This window comes from Lynx canadensis, chromosome E1 (genome assembly GCF_007474595.2).
Source record: "Lynx canadensis isolate LIC74 chromosome E1, mLynCan4.pri.v2, whole genome shotgun sequence".
NCBI classification, from domain to species: Eukaryota; Metazoa; Chordata; class Mammalia; order Carnivora; family Felidae; genus Lynx; species Lynx canadensis.
In genome coordinates, this window is record NC_044316.2 from 20020442 (window position 1) to 20038642 (window position 18201).

The 18201-nt window shown below is 49.7% G+C and overlaps 1 protein-coding gene and 1 long non-coding RNA gene across 3 annotated transcripts in view; one reads left to right on the forward strand and one right to left on the reverse strand.

The window, feature by feature from the left end:
• The window catches only part of MYO1D (myosin ID), a 359179-nt gene that overhangs the window by 5259 nt on the left and 335719 nt on the right, over window positions 1-18201 (reverse strand). The window lies entirely within an intron of this gene.
• LOC115501130 overlaps window positions 1960-18201 on the forward strand; it is a 37223-nt gene continuing 20981 nt past the window's right edge. Inside the window, exons 1-4 of the long non-coding RNA XR_004342887.1 lie at window positions 1960-4009; window positions 5589-5708; window positions 8303-8401; window positions 17391-17563. This is a non-coding gene — a long non-coding RNA (uncharacterized LOC115501130). The remainder of the gene's footprint in view (window positions 4010-5588; window positions 5709-8302; window positions 8402-17390; window positions 17564-18201) is intronic.

The window sequence follows — 18201 nt, forward strand, 5'->3', positions numbered from 1 at the left end:
TGTACTGTAGAATCCCACTTACAAGAAATGTACAGAGTTCCCAAATCCATAGAGACAGAAACAGGAGTGGGGCGGATAGGGACTGCTTCCAGGCTTTGGGAGGATGAGAATATTCTGGAACTAGACAGTGGTAATGGTCGCACAGCACCGTGAATGTGCTGAATGTGACTAACGGTAAATTTACGTGTCTTTTACAACAATAAAAAAAAAAAAAGTGGATCAATCTAAAGGAAACCTAAGAACTTGCCTTCAAACCATGTTTTCTTTTCTCATTTCAAGCTCAACTGAAATGGTTTTAAGACCAGCAAGGGGGTGCTTGTGCCTGTGCTGGAGACAGGACAGTAGCTGGGTACAAGCGGCAGACAGGAAGTGGACATTCCGGAAGGGTCATCTGACCTCTCTTGCTGGAGCTTCCCCACATTGGAGATCTTCATAAAGCTCGAGCACCTTCTTCATTTTGTAGAGAAAGGAGAGCAGATTTAATAGGTGGGGGCAGGGTATCTCCCCCTGATGGCACGCCAAGCCAATGACAGCTGCCGTTGGAGGCTGGCTACAAGGGGGAGGGTTTTTTTTCCTCCCCATCTTCTGTTACAGGATTTAATGGCTCAGCAAACTCTGGAATTCGGGGAACTTTCATCTTGTTTCATCTGTTCTAAGCCATCACTGCCGGCAAATGGCCTTTATCAAATTACGTTCCTTCATTTTGCACCTAGGCTCCCGTCCTCATGAGAGAAATCTGTGGATAAACGCAAGACCCAATCCATGGGGGCCCCCAAGTGAGCCCTGTATTTTTTGTAGGGCCTGCACAGAGCAGGGCAACAAAAGTCTCCCCGGGAGCTGTACCGGCCCAGAAAATGTCTCCTCTCGTCCAGCCCCGCTCGGCTGGGACGTGGAGACGCCCACCCACTGGTCTGCTCCGATGCCCCCCAGGACTCGCAGAAGCGAACGGGCCAGCTTCTCTTCTCAGTGGCGTTGCTGGCATCCCCTGCTGGAGTAGTGGTGACCCTGTTCTGCTAAATGCACTTTGAAGGGAAATGGAACGGGAGAGGGGGGCAGGGCAGGGCACTGCCTGTGAACGCGTCCTCTGGGGGCTGGCGAGGTGTTCCCGAGAATGTGAGGCTAACGCTACACGCTCCCGTGTTTGCTCACAGGACGTGGCGGGAAGAAGCTCGCCTGGCACCGAGCACAGGCAGGTTGTAAACGGACGCTTCTCACAGTCATCAGAGGTGTAGCAAGTGTGCCGTGACGGGCCCCAGGGTCCCCGGGTCAGGCCATTCAGCCAGGCGCAAACGCGGAGGCTCGGGTGCTCGAGGGGGCAATGCCACGGAAGGGGCGACTGGAGCTCGTGTGTGTAGCTGCGTCACTTCAGGAAGCAAGGCCCGCTGCTCGTGTCAGACCACAGAGGCCTAGGAAGTACTACTTCTTTCTCAAAACCCGGCTCTAGGAAGTGCTACTTCTGTTTTTGCCAGGGCCGAGTGGCTCCTTGGACTGCGGTCACTTCTAAAGCGAGTCTAATGGTCCAGCGCCATGCGGTCCTGAGAGTGGGGGTGTCCCACCTCCTGGTCTACCGAGTCCCGTTCGAGTTTGCCTCTGGTGAGGTATGGGGTCACCACTTCTTTGTGGAAGATAAAACTCCCCTTGTCATCGCGTGGCTCTCCGCAGGCAGCTTGTCCCAAGGCCCCCCGCCCCTCCCCAGCCTGGCGCCCGCCTCCACAGCACTGAACCGGTGGGCAGAAACCCCACGTGCCCTACTTGTGGCCCTGCCTCTGCTCTCTCTGCCCTGGCCACCATCACCCTTTTAAAAAAAAAAAAATTTTTTTTAATGTTTATTTCTGAGACAGAGACAGAGCACGAGCGGGGGAGGGGCAGGAGAGAGATGGGGAGACAGAATGTAAAGCAGACTCCAAGCCCTGAGCTGTCAGCACAGAGCCCAACTCGGGGCTCGAACCCATGAACCACGAGATCATGACCTGAGCCGGAGTCAGATGCTTAACCGACTGAGCCACCCAGGTGCCCCAAGGCACTCCCATTCTTGACGGGGTGACAGGCACACACGAACACCCTGTGGTTCGCATGGGATGCATGCAGGAGGGCCACATGGTGACATCAGACTGGCACCTCAGAAGAAGGGGGACTCCTGCAGGAGCAAACTTACTCCTTAAGTATTGTTTTATCTTTAGTCCCTTTCATCTCAGACATTATCCCACAGTAGTGTCACTCATGCCTGTGGTTTCAATGACAGTTACCCAGTCAGCGTCCCCAGCCTAGCATGAGGTCCAAGCACATATCTGCGGCCACCTGCTAGACAAACGCCCTGAGCTGCACCGACAGCTGGGTCTTCTTGTGTCCAACACTGAGCTATCGTCTCGGACCCTTCCCCCAAACTGGTCCCCTCCTCTTGTCACACCCACGACTGCAAGAGTGGTCATCATCTACCTGCTCACGAGACCCACAAGCCGGGAGTCAGCCTGGATCCCTCCTCTCCCTCTGCTGCCCGCAGCCAGTCACCACGCTCTGTTCACTGAGCTTTCTCGGTTTCTCTCCACTGCCACCATCCCAGCCCAAGACTCAGCCCTGCTGAAGCCTCCCGATGGATTCCTCTGCCTTCGGTTTGCCCCACACCCCACTTCAAACCTGTCCTCCACCTTGCCCTCAGACATATCTCCTCAAGGCCCAAAAGGAGCCCGTTACGCCCCTGCTGAAACCCCTTCAGTCATTCCCCAGAGCTTTCGAGAACTGCCCGCCCCCGCCCCGGGCTGAGCCGAGTGTCCCCTGTGTCCACTGCTCTCTCGCGGCTCCGAGTGTGCAACGGTGCTGTGCTGGTTCCAGTAGCACGATCGGAGCTCACAATGGCCCTGATGCTTACCAGGGTCTAGAAACGTGAACGGAATTCCACCGAAAGAATATTTAAAATCAAAGTGGAGGCTGAAAGAAGGAAAGGATGACCTCCAGGAGCTGGAAGGAAGGAGGGGACAGGAGGCCACTGTGAGAGGGAGGGTCCTGCAGATGCCAAGGTGGGGACATGCTGGCTTGAGCAGGAGACATGCCCACGTGGGCCACACAGGAGGGGAACTGGGTCTGAGGTCTGGAATGAGGCTGAGCCCTTGAAGGCTGACAGATCCAGAAAAAGGTCACCCGAGTCTGCCTTCTAGCCTGGCAAAGTGGGAAGACACACAGTTTTCCAGTAAAGACTGGAACCCTCAAGGTGTCTTCACTAAACCTCTTGAAAAGCAAACCCCACTGCAGATCACCAAAGGCAACGAGCAAACCTTCAGAACTCCCACAGGGAAAAGACACATTCCTTGCAAAGGTACAGACCTTTTCATCAAATGTGAGAAAATAATGAAAACACAGACTCTTCCAAGTGTTTAAGGAAAATAACCACCAACCTAGAATCATCGAGCATGAGGGCAAAAACAAAGACTTTCTCAGACACCAAGGTAAATTTAAACAAGCATTCACTGTATGCATGTATGTATGAATAAATAAATACGACTAACTTTGGGGGTTCAACCCAACACTGATCTAAAGTCCTGGAAAACAACAACATGAGAGATGGGGTGATGGTCCAAGGGAGGCATTTGGAGGTCCTTTGTCATCTGGGAGGAGGGTAGGCACGCTGATGAACTTTAGATTTCCTAAGACCTGCGCGGGTGTGAAGAAAACTAATGGTAAACAAGAATGTTCGACGGAAACATGCAACTCTGGAAGAAGTGGAAGGAAGGGGGAGAGAAACTCTGCCTCATCTAATGCAAGGCAGAAAACAGGAACCAAAGCAGCCAAGAAGCAACATGGGAACAAGAAATCACTAGCGTGGATGTGAACACCGAGGCGTGTGAACCTGTTACAAGGGACTTCTCGCATTTAATTTAGAAATGCAGCTACCTGCTACTTGCAAGATACCCATCTAAATCATCATGACAAAGAAAAGTTAAATGAAACCAGACACGAGGCAAATACGAATCACAAGAAGGCTGGCAAAAGACACTGCTGGGAACGAACTCGTTAGGTAATTGTTTTCTAAAAATTTTTTTTTAACGTTTATTTATTTTTGAGACAGAGAGAGAGACAGAGCATGAACGGGGGAGGGTCAGAGAGAGAGGGAGACACAGAATCTGAAACAGGCTCCAGGCTCTGAGCTGTCAGCACAGAGCCCGACGCGGGGCCCGAACTCACGGACCGCGAGATCGTGACCTGAGCCGAAGTCGGCCCTCAACCGACTGAGCCACCCAGGCGCCCCAATAATTGTTTTCTTTATCAGGGAGTAGTTCAGCAGGACGGTTGTCATGATATATCTGTCATCATAGAAAATGATTTTAATGTGCTTTCCTAAAACACAGATCAGCAGACGATATTAAAATAACATAGATTTGGGGCCCCTGGGTGGCTCAGTTGGTCAAGTGTCCGACTCTTGATTTTGGCTCAGGTCATGATCTCACGGTTCGTGGGGTCGGGCTCTGTGTCGGGCTCTGCACTGGTGGTGCGGAGCCTGCTTGGGATTCTCTCTCCCTCTCTCTCGGCCCCTCCCCTGCTCACATTCTCATTCTCTCTCTCTGTCAAAATAAACTTAAAAAAAAATACTTTAACCAAAGAACATAGACTTGAACCCAATTAAGCTTGGGTGGGGGCACCTGGGTGGTTCATTCTGTTAGGCGGCCGACTTCAGCTCAGGTCATGATCTCATGGTCTGTGAGTTTAAGCCCCGCATCAGGCTCAGAGCCTGGAACCTGCTTAGGATTCTCCGTCTCCCTCTCTCTCTCTGTCCCTTCCATGCTTGTGCTCTCTCAAAATTAAATAAACAATAAAAAAAATAATTAAAAAAAAAGCCTGTGTGTATGTGTGTATTCACTATGCTCAACAATCGGGCACACATTAGAGAAGCGACACTGGGCACGCGGATCAGGTACTAGACCACAGAAGGAGGGCGGTAAATACCTAAGAATTACCATCAGACAGAAATTACCTTCTGACTATACTATAATAAAAATAAAGGTGAATACAGGCATACCTCAGAGACCCCGCAGGTTTGGTTGTAGACCCCATGATAAAGCAGGTCCCTGAATCTTTTGATTTCTCAGTGCGTGTAAAAGTTAAGTTTACACTATGCTCTAGTCTAATAAAGTGGGTAATAAATAGCATTATGTCTAAAAAAAATGGACATACCTGATTTAAAAAATACTTTATTGCTACAAAAATGCTAACCCTATGTGAGCTTTCAGTGAGTCACAATGTTTTCGCTGGTGGAGGGTCTTGCACAGTGTTGACGGCTGCTGACCGATCAGGGGGCCGGGTGCGAAGCCGGGGTGGCCGTGGCGGTTTCTCAAGATAAGACAATGAAGTCCGACTCTTCCTTTCACGAACAATTTCTCTGTAGCACGTGATGCTGTTCGATAGCATTTTACCCACAGTAGGACTTCCCTCAAAATTGGAGTCAGGCCTCTGGAACCCTGCTGCTGCTTTATCAACTAGGTGTATGTCATATTCTAGATCCTCTGTTGTCATGTTGACGTCTTTGCTGGGAGTAGGTTCCGGCTCAAGAAACCACTTTCTTGGCTCAGCCGTAAGCAGCAGCTCCCCATCTGTTCCAGGTTCCTCGTGAGATGGCAGCCCTTCAGCCCCACCCTCAGGCTCCACTTCTGACTTTCATCCTCCCGCTATCGTACCACATCTCCACTGAAGTCTTGAACCCCTCAAGGTCCTCCAGGAGGGTGAGAATCAACTTCTCCCAAGTTCCTGTGAACATTCATATTCTGACCTTCCCATGAATCACAGATGTTCCTAATGACATCTAGAACGGTGAATCCTTTCTAGAAGGTTTTCACTTTACTTTGCCCAGATCCCTCAGAGGAATCACTATCTGTGGCAGCCATAGCCTTCCAAAATGTATTTCTGAAATAAGACTGGAGAGTTGAAATTGCTCCTTGACCCGTCTCCATTGGCGCTCTTGGGTCACCGGGTGCTTTGTCAGGGAGCAGTCCTGTTTTGAAAGGAATCTTTTTCAGAGCACTAGGTCTGAAAAGTGGGCTTAAACTATTCAGTAAGCCATGTTGTAAACAGATGACTGTCATTGAGGCTTTGTTGTTCCATCTGTAGAGCACCGACAGAGCAGATTTAGCATAATTCTTAGGTGCCCTAGGATTTTCAAAAGGGTCAACCAGCATTGGCTTCAACTTACAGTCACCAGCTGCTTTAGCCTCTAAGAAGAGAGTCAGCCTGTCCTTTGAAGCTTTGAAGCCAAGCATTGACTTCTACCTACGAAAGCCCCAGATGCATCTCCTTCCAAGAGAAGGCTATCGCACTTACACTGAAAATCTATTTATTGCAGTCGCTTTCCAGAATGATCTTAGCTGGACCTTCTGGAGAACTTGCTGTAGCTTCTCCATCAGCACCTGCTTCACCTTGCACTTGTGTGTTACAGAGATGGCTTCTTTCCCTAAACCTCATGAAGTAACTTCTCTGCCAGCTTCAAACTTTTCTTCTGCAGCGTCCTCACCTTCGTCAACCTTCACAGAACTGAGGAACCTTAGGGCCTTGCTCTGGATTAGGCTTTGGCCCAAAGGAATGTGGTAGCTGGTTTGATCTTCTCTCTGGACCACTCAGACTTTCTCCAAATCAGTGATTGGCTGTTTTGATTTCCTTTCCCTTTCCCTTTCCCTTTCCCTTTCCCTTTCCCTTTCCCTTTCCCTTCCTTTCCTTCCCTTCCTTCCTTCCTTCCTTCCTTCCTTCCTCCTTTCCTTTCCTTTCCTTTCCTTTCCTTTCCTTTCCTTTCTTTTTTTCTCTCTTTCTCCCTCTCTTTCTCTCTTTCTTTCAAGTTTATTTATTATAAGAGAGAGACAGTGTGAGTGGGAAGCAGCAGAGAGCAAGGGGGAGAGAGAGAATCTCAAGCAGGCTTCACACTGTCTGACGTAGGGCTCGAACTCACAAACCATGAGCTCATGACCTGAGCTGAAACTGAGAATCAAATGCTTAATTGAGCCACCTAGGTGCCCCTGGCTGTTTCGCTTTCTTACCATCCATGTGATCACTGGAGGAGCACTTCTAATTTCCTTCAAGCACTCTTCCTTTGCATCCACAATTTGGCTATTTGGTGAAAGAGGCCTAGCTCCAGGCCTGTCTCAGCTCTCGACAGGCCTTCCTCACTAAGCTTGATCGCCTCTAGCTTCCAATTTACACGGAGAGACGGGTGACACTTCCTTTCACCCGAACGCTTAGAGGCCACCGTAGGGTCACTAACTGCCCTAATTTCAATATCGTTGTGTCTCAGGGAATTGGGAGGCTGGGGGAAAGGAGAGAGACGTGGAGTGGGGGTGGGGACAGAACGCACACATCTACTTATGAATTCACCGTCTTATATGGGGCACAGTTCTGGGCACCCCATCACAATTAGAGTAGTAACATCACACAGATCACCACATCCAATACAATAATCATGACAACATCTGAGATAGCGGGAGAATTCCCAAAACTTGAGAGATACAAAGTGAGCAAGTGCTGTAGGAGAAACAGTGCCAACAGACTTGCTCGACGCCGGGTGGCCACAAACCTTCAGTTTGTAAAGAATGCACTAGCTGCGAAGGGTAGTACAGTGAAGCCCGATAAAATGAGGTATCCCTGTGTATGTGCTTCCAAGGATCCTTAAAATTTTTTTTTAATGTTTATTTCTGAGGGGGGGGAGGGGCAGAGAGAGAGGGAGACACAGAATCCCAAACAGGCTCCAGGCTCGGAGCCGTCAGCACAGAGCCCGACGCGGGGCTCGAACTCACGGACCGCGAGACCGTGACCTGAGCCGAGGTCGGACCCTCAACCGACTGAGCCACCCAGGCGCCCCTCCGAGAACTCTGATTACACTTCTCGATCTTTGATCTGTGAAGCACAGCAAAGGGACACACCATGAAGCAAGGCGTGTCTGGATAATAATAATAGAACGATAGCAGAAAAGCATATGGTATGTGCTTCGCAAATACCGGTTCGTGAGATCCTCGTGAGAGCATGTGGTAAGTTCCATTTTCAGAAGAGGAAATAAGGCCTGAAGAGGCTAAGTACCTGCCAAGGTCACACGGCACAGCCAGAATTTGAACCCAGGCAACGAGGCTAGAGTCCAAGCCTTAAGCTCGGTGCATCCTGCCACGAAAATAGTCATTGGACTTTGTTAGCTGCTCTGCCTCTTTACTACGTGCTCTGAGCACAGCAGAAGTGTTTTTCATCCCCCCATTGAGAGCTCCTAGCGCAGTGTCTAATACAAAGTAGGAGTCGCATAAAAGTCTAGAGAAAGAATTTTTTTTTTTTTTTTTTTTTTTTTAAGACATGACTGAGAAAGTCGCGGGGATTCACTGTGACATACGACACCAACCGGAAGACCCGAGGCCAGCCTGGCGCATCTTCAAAGCAGTGTTGCTGAGAGGTGAGTCCGTCAGGCTTTTGGGCACACGGGCCCCTGGCACCTCACTCTGAGCAAGGGTCTGTTTACGTGGAGAGGCCTAGTAAGAGGCACCAGGCATGCTCACGGGGATGCTCTTTGGAGAAGGATCCCTTTGCAAAGTGAATCATGGCCTCGCTTGGTGAATCCAAGCTTTCCCATGGTAGGCACTCCTGCCCCTCTGCTAAGGAAGTGCTCAGGGAAATAAAAACACATGGGGGGTGCCTGGGTGGCTCAGTCGGTTAAGCATCCGACTTCGGCTCAGGTCACGATCTCACGGTCCGTGAGTTCAAGCCCCGCGTCGGGCTCTGTGCTGGCAGCTCAGAGCCTGGAGCCTGTTTCAGATTCTGTGTCTCCCTTTCTCTCTGCCCCTCCCCTGTTCACACTCTCTCTCTGTCTCAAAAATAAATAAACGTTAAAAAAAATAAAAAACAAAAATAAAAAAAATAAAAACACATGGTAGGATGGCAAACATGTGGACTGATGGGTTCCGGAAACAAAAATACGTAAACACACACGTGGTGACTAAGGCTGGTATTACGTAGCAGCATGCCTCGTGCGGTCGTAAAACAGTCTTGAATTGGGGGAGCGGAGGCTGAAAATCATGCGTTCATCGAGAACCTGCCACGTACGAGGCAGTGTATTAAACATTTTGCCATCCGCAGTGCCTCTTTTAATGCTTCCCCAAACCTTACGAGGCGCTGAGATCATGCCGGTGCTGTAGACGGGGACAGAAAAGCTGTCAAGGTGAAGGATTCCCAGCAGTGCAAAGTGCTGAGGCCACCCACCCCTAGGCCCAGGGGGTCCACTGAGCCCCCATCTGTTCAGTCCCACACGGAGGCGCTCCTCTGGCTCTCGTGCCGGCCACCAGCTCCGCGGCGCGGGGTTCCTTAATCCTTGGTGCTCGTGAGTCAGATTCGAAAGCATTTGTCATCCGCTGTGAGGATGCCGAGGTTTGGACTTTCTTGCCTACGACCGCGACCCCCTTTTACCACTTGTGTGTTTCTCTTTCTGGGCATTTCCTTCTTCGGCCCCTGGCCCGAAGGCGGTTGACGTTGCCAGGCCTGGCTGATTCCAGGCTGCCAAAGAATGGGGGCTCTGTCCCAGCGCTTGGAGAGTTTGTGCACGGTTTTGACTATTCCCTGGTGCGTGTTGGTGTCTTGACTTTCCATTCGGCGTCCCCGAGGAAGACGCCAGCAGGCTGCTGTCCCCTGTGTGTGGGCGGCCGTGCCCTGGCGAGGTGGAGCAGGGCCCGGCCTCCGCGTGCCGGGGACCGCCGCTCGCTCTGTGATTTGTCTCCCCCTCCCGCCGTCGGAGACCAAGGTGGGGAGGATGCTGCATTCTGCTTTATTTATACATTTGGAATCTGGACTCTTTCTTTAAAGGCTGCGTTCCTCTGTCCCTCCCAAAATGCCCAAATTGATGCTTTATGCGAGGGATAATGAAGCCTCTGAAAACCGAACTGTAAGAACAAAACCATACCCTCAAATATACGAGGAAAGAACAACAAACAGAAGTAACAAAACACAACACCGCCAAACCAAACAAAAAGCCTACCACAAAACAAATGGGCCCGCGGCTGTGAACACAGCTGCATCTCAGGCTGGGTCAGGGGGACACCCAGGCCATGTGGCATCACCTCTGACAAGAGGACGGTGCCTCTGGAGGCTCTGGAGCCTTTGGGGGACATCTGTGTGAAAGCTCCACTTTCCTGCCTCTCTCTTCCACCTCCCCCTTCCTCTCTCCCTCTCTCCCCCTTCAACTTCTCGTCTTGTGCTTGTGCTCTAAGGGGCTTTATTTTACCAAAAAATATCTGTTTGAGAGTTGTTGTTTTTTTTTTTTTTAACATCTTTGCTGTTTCCTGCTTACATCTCTACTTCTCCTATCTTGACACTTCTGTTAACAGCACTGCCAAAGTTAGCACCATCTGTGAACACTGGTGTTTATTTTCTCCTCACATCATTAATGAAGGTGCTAAATACGACTGGACTGAACACGCACCAGGACCCACATCTTCTTCTGAACAGATGCGCGTTAGTGGCTTGTCAGGAACACCATCCTATATTTGCCTATTCAATTCCCCATCATTAAGAGGCATTTGGGTTTCTGTTTGCGTGTGGCCCCGGGCCGCTCTACAGAGGGGCTAACAGGATCGCAGTTCCCGCTCGGAGAACTGAGCACTGAGGGGGGTTACACACTGGGGGCGTACATACTAAAAGAGAGTCGTGAAAAGAATGTATACATAAGCTTAGTTATTTTCACTGGGTTGGGGCTTATAGGATAGCATTAAAAAATATTTATTTTTGGCACAATACAGCGGGAGGGGCAGAGAGAGGGGGACAGAGGATCTGAAGCGGGTTCTGTGCTGACAGGCTGACAGCAGCGAGGCTGATGTGGGGCTCAAAGTCACGAACTGTGAGATCCTGACCTGAGCTGAAGTTGGATGCTCAACTGACTGAGCCACCCAGGTGCCCCTCTTTTTTTTTTTTTTTATTTTTTAAGGATGGCATTTCTTAAAACATTTTTTTTTAAAAAATTTTTTTTCAACGTTTATTTATTTTTGGGACAGAGAGAGACAGAGCATGAACGGGCGAGGGGCAGAGAGAGAGGGAGACACAGAATCGGAAACAGGCTCCAGGCTCTGAGCCATCAGCCCAGAGCCTGACGCGGGGCTCGAACTCACGGACCGCGAGATCATGACCTGGCTGAAGTCGGACGCTTAACCGACTGCGCCACCCAGGCGCCCCTCTTAAAACCTTTTTTAATGTTTATTACTTTTGAGAGACAGAGATCGGGCACGAGCGGAGGAGGACACAGAATCTGAAGCAGGCTCCAGGCTCTGAGCTGTCAGCACAGAGCCCGACGCGGGGCTTGAACTCCCGCACCGTGAGATCATGACCTGAGCTGAAGTCGGATGCTTAACCGACTGAGCCACTCATATGCCCCAAAGGATGGCATTTTTTTTTTTTTAACATTTATTTATTTTTGAGACAGAGACAGAGCATGAACGGGGGAGGGGCAGAGAGAGAGGGAGACACAGAACCGGAAACAGGCTCCAGGCTCCGAGCCATCAGCCCAGAGCCCGACGTGGGGCTCGAACTCACGGACCGCAAGATCGTGACCTGGCTGAAGTCGGACGCTTAACCGACTGCGCCACCCAGGCGCCCCATGGATGGCATTTTTGAACAGTGTTAGGAACCAAGAAAAATCCAGGGGCTCCTAGGTGGCTCGGTTAAGTGTCTGACTCTTGATTTTGGCTCAGGTCAGGATCTCACGGTTTGTCGTTCAAGCCCTGCATCGGGCTCTTGTGCTGACAGTGCGGAGCCTGCTTGGGTTCTCTCTCTCCTTCTCTCTCCGCCCCTCCCCTGCTCACTCTCTCTTTCAAAATAAATAAACTTACAAAAAAACGTTTATTCACAGGCTCAGGAATTTGTCAGCATTGTCTTGAAACACGTTCTACATCAAACATCTGTGTCTAAGGCTCTGGGCTGCAAGATCAATAATAAAACAGCTCCGTTCTGAAGGAGCTCCAGCCCCTGGAGGGAGGCAGACTTAAACAACTACTCTATAAGGCGCCTGAGTTGGCACCATGAGGTCTAGAGAGTGCGTTCAGGAAGCTCAGAGTGGAGGGAAGTGCCCACCACCAGGCAGATGTGGAGGCTTTTGTCGAGAGGGGCAGCCTCTTGGGCTGTGTGGCCCATGGCTCTGCTAGGCAGATACACTGTCTGAACAAACTGGGCTCTCTCCATGACGACAGGCTCCCAGTGAGCCCAGTGGGCTCGCCCAGCATAGTCAGTGTCTCTCCTTCCTTTGATAACATCCCCCTTGCTCTAATTGTGCCTCCTTCCTGAGGCCTACCTGGGCTTCCCCAGCCCACAGAGATCTCTAGAACCCTACAGACAGGAGGCAATGAACTGCCCCTCGGAGGGTGAGGAGGACTTAGAGATGACCCTGAAGCTTGACCTAAAAGTGAAATTTAGAGAGTGTGCAGAAAACGGCAAGCATGGGACTGGAGTTCAGGATTGAAGTGTGTTTGGGAGAGGGTGGTGAGAGCCGAGGCCAGACAGATAGGCTGGGGTAGAAGACGAGCAAGGAGTTGAGGCTTAACTTTGTAGGCAATGGGGACATCCTTAAGGGATCTCAAGGAGGGAAGATAGATAATACTTTGTCTTCTTCTGTGCACATACCATTATCTGAAACTGACTTGTTTGATTGGCTTGCTCACTGTCTGTCTTCCTATGGCTCCCACCCCCTTCCCAAAAGTAAACTTCACGGGAGTGGAACCTTCTCCATATCCCCTGTGCTTGAAAGAGTGGCTGGCATACAGTAGGTGCTTAATAAAAAGCTAATATGTAAAATTGATAGAGAGGAAGCAGGTATGTGGATGAGAGATTGATGTGGGCATTTTCAGGCTGGAAGACCAGTTAGGAAACTGCCAATCAAGGGAGTAAGGACTGTGGTCGGTAAGAGGGCAAAGCTGAGTTAAGTCTGAGATGCATCAGGGTAAGAATCTGGTGACTGACTAATGTAGGTGGGGAAAGGGAGTCTACCAATGTTCCTAGCTCTATCAGCTTGGGTGAGGGAAGAGAGAGAATGAGTTTGGTTTTGGCCAGTGTGGAGCTGAACTTCCTCTGGAAAATCATCCAAAGGGTTTCACTACACATGATGTATGATGTCGACTCAGGGGTACACAACTCATTGCTCTCCTTTTCTTAAGAGAAACACATGAACCGGTAAGGCAGGTCATGTATCACAACTGTTTCACAAAACCTACTTTGTTCACGTGTGCTATGACAATATGATTGTGGTGCTGTGTCTATTAGGCAAATAAGCCTAGAATTTGAAAATGCACTGTTAACCGTGGCAAGCACAGCAGTCTGTCTGAGCAACTGTGCCTTCTGCGACCTGGCTGCCATTCTCCCCCATTCCGAGCCCCTTAGTATTTCAAACTCCCTGTTAAATGTTACCATTTTTTTTTTTTTTACACTTTCCCCACCATTCCTTCCAGCAATCTTTATCTGAAAGTACCCAAACTTTTAAAGCAGTATTTTTAGGAGCGATAGTACACATTATAAAGGAAATAACAAAGAGAAAAATGAAAAGAAATCTTGGCTTTGCAAACAGAAGGTCACATTCTCTAAAACTGTGGTGCCCTACAGGAATTTGGAAACTGGTCAGTGTCCCATGACAATCGGCAAATTATGTTTTACTCAATGGTTAGTTCAAGTCCCCGTTTAGGGGCCGTTACCACATCCAAGTGCTGCTTGCTGAGCCTGGAAAAAGTGATTTCCCTCGGACACCCAGCAGTCTTGTGGAACTGACTATGTCACACCTGAGAGTCGGCCATTCCAGATAGTGGTGGCAGCGGCAGGGCAGACCGGGGCCTGGGGACCTCTAGGTTCTTTGTATTTCTAGGAATGCTGCTTAACCAAGGGAGGAGACCATGGGGCACAGTGGAGGGAACCTGCCCTTTGGAATGAGCTGGTCTGGGGTTTGAGCTCAGCTGTCTGGCCCGGGCCCATCACCTGCTCCTTTGAAGCTCAGTTTCCTCCATGGGGGTAGTTAATTAACAGGGAGCAATGCCCTCTCTCCCCAAGGGCTTTGGTGAGAGGTAGAGAAAATCCAGGCAGAGTGGCTAGCACAGAGCCTGGTGCTGAGTACGTGCTCCATGAACGTCTGTTAATGGAGTGAAGTGCTTCAGTGAAGGAGGTTCTCACGTTTAGGAGGTTGGTTCAACAACTGACATGAGGCCAAAGAAGCCCTTGCGTCTCAAGGCCTCTTCGCTTGATCAAGGACAGCCCTTCACCCAACAACTCTGCCACCTAGGGCCATGCTGGCGAGAGGCTTGTGATCCCAGAAGGTCCTTTCAACTTGTTCTTGGGTACTTAAAAAATCCCATTTAAGCCGACAAATGATGATGACACAGTTCTTTTTATACATTTTCTACCTCACTCTTACTAAATTTTGCTGCCCATCCAGGCAACTGTAACCCACGGCGAAGCATATTTGATTAGGCAGCAAGGCACTGGGGATTTTTGTTCTGAGGGGAATTCAAAGAGTTTAAAACAGAAGCAACCATCTCATAAACCAACTCCAGAACCCTGAGATGAAAAGAAACAAACTGCCCACTTTCTACCACCTGTTTGAGAACAGAAGGGTTTGCATTCAGTTATGTTAGCTAAAAAATGTACCCTCGTCTCACTGCGGTACGGAAGCCTTCACCACACGAATGCTTTTGATGGAAAATCTGCCCCCTGCTCCGATACACCCTTTCATGCTGGTAATAACAGAGGCGAAGCAGGCCTTTCTATCAATATGTTCTGCACACTTCTTAGCAGCTCTGGTTTTTCTATTCTGCATTTGCTATTTTAAGCGAGTACATAATGCATCAATTTTCAGACTCTTACTCAACGCCACTGCTATAGAACTGAGAACTCAGTAATCTTGTCAGGCAGCACAGAACAATATTCCAACAGATGAAACATTCCATGCAGCCTTATTTCCCTTTTCCTGGGATGGGGCATCTATTTCTGGCCCTGTAATGAGAGAGGAACCAGTGGCGGTGGTCCAGTCCTTCTTGTTCAGGAATCCCACATCACAGAAACCACTCACCATGCTGTTGCTGGTAGACACATCAAAAGCCCCATGGGGTCTCAAGTCTATGCGACTGCTCTCTTACTTTTTAAGTTCCCAGAAATGGGTTGTATGGATCCAGGCTGAAGCATGCTGGCTAGAAATGGGAATGTGGGCTCTCTTAAGCCACATCTGAGCTTTTCCCGCCTGCCATGAAGAGTTCCAGTTCTCTTCATGATCACTCACTAAAGAGCCCAAGACTAACCTTGATTTCCCTGCCGCCCAGTCTCCTAAGAGAGTTCAACGGGAAGTGCCCCCAGGTGGCTGCGAGACAAATTTGCCTTGACCTCGAGTGTAGGCACACCTCTAGTTGAAAGTCAGTTGCATCTAATATCTTGGTGGGCAGTGTAGGCAGATTTCCCTGCTGTGTGTGCACAGCCTTAGTGGCCTTACTTACTGCTTGTGGGGTCACCTGGGAGAGAGGACAGAACAATCCACCTCTACACCTGTTGGCTCACAAATGGGTTAGTCACACTTTCCAAAGATCTCCTCTGGCTGGTACAATGGGCTGAGGCATCCCTACCAACGTTCCTCCAGTGTTTATCTCCTGACAATTAAAAATGGCACAACAAATTAGATTGCATGAGTGCCCGAGTGATTCTGCTGAAAAATGAACAATTCCATAATAACCCTATACCACTGCTTTCTGTCTAAAGAACGATTTCATAGCATCGAATGATTCAGCCATCCCGATGGGGACCTTGCATTACTGGCTCAACTTCATTAGCATGAAAACAAGCAAACCACATACACTCTTCCTCTGGGACTGGAAGTCAGACACCCTGAGCAATATTTAGGTCACTGCTGCCCGGGCAAGTCTGAAAAATGGTTCGTGCCCTGGTTAGATAGTTACATATTTGTTTTAAACGACTATCACAGAAGGGGACCCACAGGCTTTTTAAGGCAAAGAGAGGGAGAGGTTCCACGAGCAGGACTGAAACAACCTGAAGTGGGCTAAAGCAAATAATCTCTTTGTCCAGGATAAAGTGTATTAGCATCAGCTTATTGGCCGAAATAGAATCTCTGGGTTTGGTGAGCAAAGTGTCCCCACTTCCTCTGAGAAGCCCACAGAGCAATGATTCGTAACCTTGACTGTGCACCATGACTAGAGAAGCACTTGCAAAACAGGGCCCTGATAGTGGTCAGGCTCCACTCCTACAGACTGACTCATTTGGTGTGTGTGTGGCCCCCGGACGTTGGTGCTGTTAAACCCCAGGTGGCTTCCTGAGCCACACCGTACTGCGGATCACCAGAGCTTCCAGAATGACTGGAAGAAGAGCTGGCCCTGACCTGCCTCACACAACTGCTCCAATCAGCTGCTTGGGAACTGCTTTGGCAAATGACAGGGTTCCCTTTATATACAGTTTAACTGATTCATCAAGTTCCTTATTGTGATGCATTTCAATTACACAAGAATTATTTGGAGCAAGTATGTTATAGAGCTATTTGATACAGGAGGGGTTGAGCCTCTGAGAGGTCACAAAGCAGGGCGCCTGGGTGGCTCAGTTGGTCAGGCATCCAACTTTGGCTCAGGTCACGATCTCATGGTTCGTGAGTTTGAGTCCCGCGTCAGGTTCTGTGCTGACAGCTCAGGGCCTGGAGCCTGCTTGGGATTCTGTGTCTCCCCCTCTCTCTGCCCCTCTCGTCATGCTCTGTCTCTCTCTCAAGAATAAACATTAAAAAAATAAAAATTTTTTGAAAGGTCACTAAGCTTGGAGGAGGGCTGTAGAGATAAGCACCCTGCCAACCCCCTGGCCCCATCACTCTGTCAGTACCCTCCCATCCACTTCTCTTCACCTCTGTATTCAACAGGTACATACTAAGTGCTGACTGCGTGCCAGCCCCTGAAGACCCAGTGGTGTGGAAGACAGGTCTTGCTTCTGCCCTGCCCCCCCCCCCCCCAGCTTACAGTCTGGTGTGGAGACTTACACACTCATCCCCATTTAGCCAGGATTCTGGGAAAAGCACTGAACATAAACAGTACAGGGTGCTATGGAATCACATAGATCTACTCTGGGGGAAATATGGAAATGCATTCTCGAGGAAGTGATGTTAAATTTTAATATCATGCTTTGTTTTAAGTGGTGAATAATAAATGCACATGGTCTAACACCCACAGGTATGAGGGTATATGTAGGGAAAGCAAGTTCGCCTTCTACCCTGTCCTCTGGCCTCTTGGCCCCCTCCCTGCAGGCACCTGCACTTCCACTTTGCCACCAGTGGTCCAGACAACTTTGTGTGTGACTATATAGGATAAGTTCATTTATTTATCAGCGGGTGACTTTAAAGCTGAAACCTCAGCCATACCCATCCTCAAGAATGCCTTTTATTTCTGATGTAGGAATGATGGCAATGGGGCCATGGTATGCTGAGGAAACCAGAGGATACTAGAGAGCCACTGACTCAGGGCCATGACAAGAGCGGTCCCGGCTCTGGGCTGTGAATCAGCGTTTCATCACTTAAATGCTGAGTGTGACTTTCAGAACATGGAAAAGGTCGTTTCAATGCCTACAGGTAAACCAAATGCCTACTTATGTGTTGGATAGATACAGCTAGTATCTAGAAACTGTTTCTTTAGACCACGCTGTACCACAAATGTTTTCTTTTTGTATGATTATTACTTTTTCTTGTAAAGAAGAGGGCATCAGCTAGAACATAAGACAATCTGACGTGTTAAGCTGTGCCCTCCACTAGAGCTGCTCTGTTGCCCCAGGACACAGGTGGGTAACAGAAGGGTTTATGGGTTGGGGGTCATTACTGTGGCCTCAGCACCCTTAATTACCAGGTGACCCTGAATGCTAACAGCAGCACAGCACATTTTGGTACACACTGCCAACCCAAAGAGCCCAAGCCCTGGACGTCCTGATGTGGGGGCAGCAACCTCACCTAGATAAGGAACTCCTAGTGGATGAGCTCTCTGAGGCCCGGATGCAGTGAGTTTGCAGGACTTCCAGGTCCGAGTCACTGGGGTGGGGGGTGGGGGGATGGAGGGCAAAGTGGGCAGCACCTGACCTCCTTTGTCTGTCCTGCCCTCCGGTGGCCAGAGAGGGAGGGCCACGGCCACAGGGACAAGGAGCCACGGATGGGCGTCCAGGTGAGAAAGACCAGCTCCTGTTCTCCTGATTCCCTTTTGAAAAGACTGGTTTCAAGTG